We start from the raw sequence: 7,089 nt of genomic DNA, 5'->3' as shown, positions 1-7,089 counted from the left end.
GCAGTGAACCTTATGAGTGTGTTCTATTCTAGGCACTAGAATGGCAAGTTCAATGGCCTTGAACCAGGAAGATACTTTGTAAATTGGAGGAATAGCAAGAAGGCCAGCGTGGCTGGAGGAGAAAGAAGGGAAATGCAGAATGTAAGTACAAAGGACAATTTATATTGAAAAATACTCCCCACCTACACACACACACACACACCCAAGACTCCTGATCCTTGAGCCCCCTTGCTCGAAAACAACCAGTATTAGTTTCTGGTTTAAAACTCCAGGAATATTCTATGTAAATGTGTATATGTATATTCCCTTCATCCCCTTGTTAACACACATTAAAGCAGCAAAACACAATTTTCCACACCTCAACAAACATTTTTTAAAAGGTACTAATTGTAAAACACTAGACATGTGAAGCTTGCATAAGCCATTATCCCCACTCCATAGAAGCAACTGATAGTCAACTTGGTAATGAAATATGGACATATAATAATAAAATCATAGAATCTTAGGTCTTGAAAGGAACTTGAAGATCACCTCATTGAATATTTTTATTGCACATAAGATTCAGAAAGGCAAAGTATACAGCCAATTTGGCAAATTAAGAAGTAGAAACTAATTTCTGTTTCAGGGGTCTTTGCGTTAGTTCATAAGACCTTTGTGAAATAGAAAGTGAGATAATCCTGTCGTAAAGTGATAGAATCCTTTTACCTTTCAATGTGCTGTACTGAGGGTAGGGAGTGCAGAGAGCTCTTCTTGTCTTCATGCTGCTTGTTGGCCCACTTCAATCATGTTTTTCTCCAAGAGAAGAGACTGCTAGCCTGTTTGATCAGAACCTGAGAAGTGAATTGAACTGCACTTATTGGAAGCAGGGTCCCTGTACATTAAATTGTCATGTGCATGTGACTGCCTAATTTGCATGTAACTGGCAAATATATTAGACCAGATCTGTCCCTCTGGGAAGATTGACTTTCTCTCTTTCTCTCGTATTCTCAGATTTCCTTCTTCCATGTAGCTTGGCTTAATGGTGGTTAAGTCCTAAGCTTAGAATTCTGGCTTCAAGAAAAAGGTGGGACCTACTTAGGTCTCTAACTAAGATGTGTGCTTTTACCTGGTCTTATCATGGAAAACAAAGGCTGCAGCCCACTGGAGTTTGGTAATATTTTTGAGTAGTACTGAAGAGTCCCTGCTTTCTTGGATTATCACCGAAAACAAATGAAGACACTGTTGATTTTAGAAGCTGCTTAATAGAAAGGGTTATTAGTATGGCTGTTAATCAACAACTTCTTGCAGTGTTCAGCATTTGATCCATAGAGAACCCAAGTTAAATATTAATGCCCCCTTTTGGAGTTTGTAAAGTCTGGAATGCAGTGAATTTATACTGAGAAATGGGTTTCCTCTGTGGAAGCATTAAAAATATTAAGGACAGTCCTAACCAGTTTGGCTCAGTGGATAGAGCATCAGCCTGCAGACTCAAGTGTCCCAGGTTCAATTCCGGTCAAGGTCATGTACCTTGGTTGTGGGCACATCCCCAGTAGGGAGTGTGCAGGAGGCAGCTGATTGATGTTTCTCTCTCATCGATGTTTCTCTCTATCCCTCTCCCTTCCTCTCTGTAAAAAATCAATAACATATATTTTAAAAAAATATTAAGGACAGTGGCAGCCTTGATTAATTTATGCTGATTTGCATTGCATTTCCCTGAAACCATGTTAGGCACTGATTAGGGGAACTCCTCATGTTTAGGTATGATTCTTTCAACGGGAGAACGGTGAAATATACAGAATGCCAAGGCAGATTTGTTCTCACAGCCACTGGTAATGGGCTTTACAAATGAAAGTTTAAGCTATTCAGAATCAAGTTATGGGCTGGGGTGGAACTGGTAACCAGAACAAAGAAAATAAACATCGAATCAGGTAGAACTATTTATGATTGGTGGTGTTGTTTTTTAAGTCAGAGGATAAAGGGGAATAGAGAAGCAGGAAAATTAACAGGACCCTTACAAAGGGTTTGGTGGCACATTAATTATAGCTGAGATGAGGGAAGCCCACTCTAACTTCTGCATCCACCTCACCTAGGTTTACCTGTCAGGTCTGCTCCGGTTATCCCAGCCTGCATGAGTTTAAAGCCAGTGATGTTGAAGGGAAATAAGGTATGTTTAGCTCAGGGTAGTGATTTTAATTCAACTATTAATGTTGTGGGAGAAAGGGCAATCAACTTGAGGGTCAAGAAATCTTTATTTGACCCCAGGTCAGAGGTCTAAGATTGTATGATATAGTCAATGTTTAGTGGCAGAGGCACCACAACATTTTGAAGGACTATTTGGCAAACTATAAAACATATATATAATGGGCAGTGGCCCATGTATGCTTCTGAGACCCTACCATTCGAACACATTCACACATAATTTTAGAAGTTTCTGACACCAGAATACACACAAATGGGAGGCTTTGAACGAAACATAATACCGCCACCTTGTGGCTACCACTGGGATGTTTAGACTCAAAAAGTTCCTGATGATGGTGCTAGAGAGCTAGTTTGCCAGCATGAAAACATTTCCCATAACTTAAGAGTGGCAAAGTATATTAAGATCTGAACTACCTATGATACGATATGGAAAATATCAGAAGGAGATCGTTATAAAGAGGAAGCTGCACAAGAAAACTCTCAAATAAAATGGAATTTGTTTCTTGAGCGGTATCTCCGAAGTGTTATAACACACAGATGAGCAGGTAGCATCTCTGCTTTAGAGCTAATTTGCAGTTGACTTCTGTTGCTGAACAGTCGAAACCTCAAAACTCTCCACTAAAATAAAACACATTTCTTGGTTTATCCATGAGAGCTAGTGTACAGTAGAATCTCCATTAAAAAGTCACCTACTCTTTGTTCGATGGGCAGTAAATAAGTCAATGCAATGGGCCAAGTTGAGAGCAATATACATGGCAGTGAATGAATAACTTAGTTCTGTGCCTCAGGGCAAGGTTTCAACATTTAAAGAGTCACAGGCAGTAACCTAGATGAGAATATTGGTGAGTAAAGATTAAGAATAGCCCCAGTGTAGGGGATGCAATTGTGGGAAGCCCTAAGGAACTTCCAAGAGAGGGTAATAGTGGGCCACAGAGATGCCCACATCAAGGATTGAGTTGGTTCAAGAAGAGCAGTGAAATGTCAGGCTGATGCCCTGCCATTCCCTAGAAGTAGCCACCTCTGTAATTTTAGTGAGGACAGTGGTGCCAAAGGCATGCGGTAGTGGTGGAATAATGATGTATATCACTTGTCTTTTAAGTCAATATGGTAAGAGACTGTTGAATACTAATAACAACACCAAAAAAGTAGCCATTTAAAGATGATGTTTGGAATAGTTTCCTGGGCACAGGGATCCAAGCCTATAAACCAGTGAACTATATGATTACTATTTTCAGTCCCTAGAGGAGTCAGATGAGTTTGACATTTATTCTATCTTGGGCTAAAGTCCAAACCCTGTCAAGGCTATCTGTTCCCTGTCATACATCTCTCTGGACCAGCGGTTCTCAACCTGTGGGTCGCAACCCCTTTGGGGGTCGAAAGACCCTTTCACAGGAGTCGCCTAAGACCATCGGAAAACACACATATAATTACATATTGTTTTTGTGATTAATCACTATGCTTTAATTATGTTCAATTTGTAACAATGAAATTGGGTTCACCACAACATGAGGAACTGTATTAAAGGGTCGCGGCATTAGGAAGGTTGAGAACCACTGCTCTGGACCAAAGAATGCATCCCACACCCCAGTGTGCAGAAATAGGCTCCCCAAATCCCAACGTGACATGAACATAGTGTATTCCTTACCATCTATAAAGTAGTTATTAACTTGGTACTAAAACTGGTAACTGAAACATTATTGAAAATACAGTGTGAAGATATGTAGGGCTGACCGGATCACTTAGGTCCGTGGTCGGCAAACCTCGGCTCATGAGCCACATGCGGCTCTTTGGCCCCTTTAGTGTGGTTCTTCCACAAAATACCACGTGTGGGCGCGCGCGTACAGTACGATTGAAACTTCGTGGCCCATGTGCAAAAGTCGGTATTTTGTGGAAGAGCCGGTATTTTGTGGAAGAGCCACACTGAAGGGGCCAAAGAGCCGCATGTGGCTCATGAGCCCAGGTTTGCCAAGCCGCAGTTTGCTGACCACTGACTTAGGTGAATGTGTTTTGTTCAAATATGAGAGGAACTAAAGGGGGGACAGTTTTAACAAAGGACATGAACCAACCATTCCCAATTTTGTGGCTTAAAACAATAACTTATTTCTTGTGATTCTGTGGGTTGTCTGGCGTCAGCGAGGCAGCTCTGCTAGTTTTATGTGGGGTCCACACATAGCTGTGTTCATTTAGAGCTCGGCTGGTGCTGGAACGTCCAAGATGGCCTCTCATCCTTGTGTCCCTCTCCACGTAGTCTCTAAGCATTCGGTAATTTGGATTGGCCTTCCTTACAGCATGGCAGTTGGGCTTCAAAAAGGAGAAGGTAAAAGATGCCAGTCCTCTGAAAGCCTGGCTCAAGAGTCCCAGAACATTCCTCCCCTGCTTTCTATTGATCACGAGTGATAAGGTGGGTGACAGGCTCCGCTCTACTTGTGAGCAGCAACATGCACAGATGGAAGAATTGTTGAAGTACCACAGTTTCCCTAAGGAAAATTTAAGTGCTATTACCATGGGAAGGACAATTTAAAAAACCAAAAAACCCCAGCCCTTGTTGATCCGTGTTGGACTACTTGTCTATACCACATTCCTGTGTCTGTTCATCTAGTTGTTGGATTGTAAGCTCTGCTTGCTGGAAGGGACATCCTCAATTTGTCTTCTGTAGGCCTTTTCATTCAGGGGAAAATCCTAGAAGCTTGTTAGCTCTTTTCCCACTAATCAGGCTAGTCTTGGTACATTCATGAGTATAAGAGACAATTTTTTTCATTGAATTTTTTATTTTATTTGGAGGGCATAGGGTGGGATAAATGGTGATGGAAAAAATAAGAGGCAAATTTTGTACATATTGTTAACTTCTGGAATATAAAGGCCAAGGGGACATAATAGATTCCCCTACACTGGTGGTGGAGGATGTGGTGTTTTTGTTAAATAAGTACTATCTTGGGATGGTTTGGGCATTTTTCTAAGTATAACCTATGCTTCTATTAGAGTGCTATCATGCAGTGATTCTCAAATGTAGTTCCCAGGGCGGGAGCAGGGTGGAAGGAATCAATGAGAGAAAAAAGGAGACATCTGTAATACTTTAAGCAATAAAGATAAACTAAAAACAAACAAACAAACAAAAACAAAGTGTAGTTTCTGGGGCCCGCAGCATCAGTATCATTTGGGGCTTGTCAGAAATGCAAAATTTGGGGTCCCAGCCTTAACCTACTGAATCAGAAACTCTGAAGATGGGCCCAGTAATCTGTGTTTAACAAGGTTTCCAGATGATTCTTGTGCATACTAAAGTTTAGCGACAGCAGTCATAGATGGTCCATAAAAATCCCTTTCGATACTGTCATTTTCCTGAATTGTGCTCAACAAATGGCACTCACTTGGTACAGATGGCTTATTTCTAAGTAATTTGAAATAGAAATAGGGGCCAAGACAACTGACATTTTATCAACAGTCATTATCTTTCAGATTGTTTTCTCCTTCAGGATCCTGCCTGTATAGGAGACTAGAAAAATCTGTCCTCATTGTTTACTTTTCTGTGCTACTAACAGTTATGAGACTAGTGTTTAGATCCGGGTTAACTAAAGAAGCCTTAAGGGCTGTGATGCTGGTAGTATCCCCAGAGGCCACTCTTCCCATTTCTATTATTTGAGCAAATATTTATCTTTAGCCTGGTAATTCTCTACTTCCCGTGGTTGAATGTGACACTAAAGAGCAAATCATGAAAGGGAACTCTGAGGGTCTTTGAGAATGCTACTGTTGGCTAGCTACTGGATTGCCTGGAGTGGTATTTATTATTGGCTTCAGTGGTACTGGGCAGTGAGTACAGTGATTGGTTGCAACTGTAGCTCAGTTGTACCACAGGCTGTGTTTCAGTCAGTACCTTTGATCTGTAACATGCCCTGAAATGTGCAGTGGGGAATCCTATATAATAAAAGCCCAATATGCAGATTGTCCCCTCGATCGGGAGTTCGACCAGGGGGCGGGGCTGTCCAGCCAACCGCGAGAAGGGAGGCCCTGGCCAACCGCCTGCAGCCACTAAGGACCCTACCTGTGCATGAATTTCGTGCACTGGGCCTCTAGTATGATATAAAAACTTATCATATAAAAAGTGTCTTTCTCTTCTAGGGGTTTATCACATGGCAGAGGAAATAAAATATGTGCATAACAATTAAATATGATGCAGATTGAGTGCCCTGAGAGAGGATTTGAGTGTTACAGAGAGTTCAAAGAAGATAGTGATCCCTTGGTGGATGGAGACCAATGAAGGCTTCATGGAGGAAGTGGCATTTCAGCTGAATCTTTGATAGGTAGGAATATGAGTGTGTGGGGAGGGCAGTTCATGTCTGAGCATGAGGAAGAAGCTGGAGTCAAGAACCAGCAGGTGACTGTATCTCTAGCACCTATTCAGTGACTGACACACAGTAGGTGCTCAATAAATATCATGTGTTCTGTCTGACTCATAGACAGACCATTGGCTGACTAGAAGATTTTGGTTTTTCCTTTCTTTGGAAAAAGACAAAAGAAGAAATATAATCTTACAAAATGTAAAAATCAACTCAAAGATATACTGATTTCAGATACATTAGGTGTGAGAGCAAAGTGCTTTTTTGAGTCTTAAAGGCAGCTGAAAATGTGAAACTGGAGTTCAAGTTAGAGAACAATACATTATTGATTTTGGAGATAGCTTTGTGCTGAATAGCTTCCTTCCCCCACCACACTCTAGCCTACAACTTTCTCTACTCTGCTCCAGAGCCCAGGAGGCAGGCTTGTATGCTCTAGGACAGTGATGGCGAACCTTTTGAGCTCAGCGTGTCAGCATTTTGAAAAACCCTAACTTAATTCTGGTGCCGTGTCACATATAGAAATTTTTTTATATTTGCAACCATAGTAAAACAAAGACTTATATTTTTGATATTTATTTTA

This window comes from Myotis lucifugus, unplaced genomic scaffold, assembly GCF_000147115.1.
Source record: "Myotis lucifugus unplaced genomic scaffold, Myoluc2.0 scaffold_1, whole genome shotgun sequence".
NCBI classification, from domain to species: Eukaryota; Metazoa; Chordata; class Mammalia; order Chiroptera; family Vespertilionidae; genus Myotis; species Myotis lucifugus.
The sequence above is the reverse complement of the archived record's forward strand: the minus strand, read 5'-3'. Positions refer to the sequence as shown.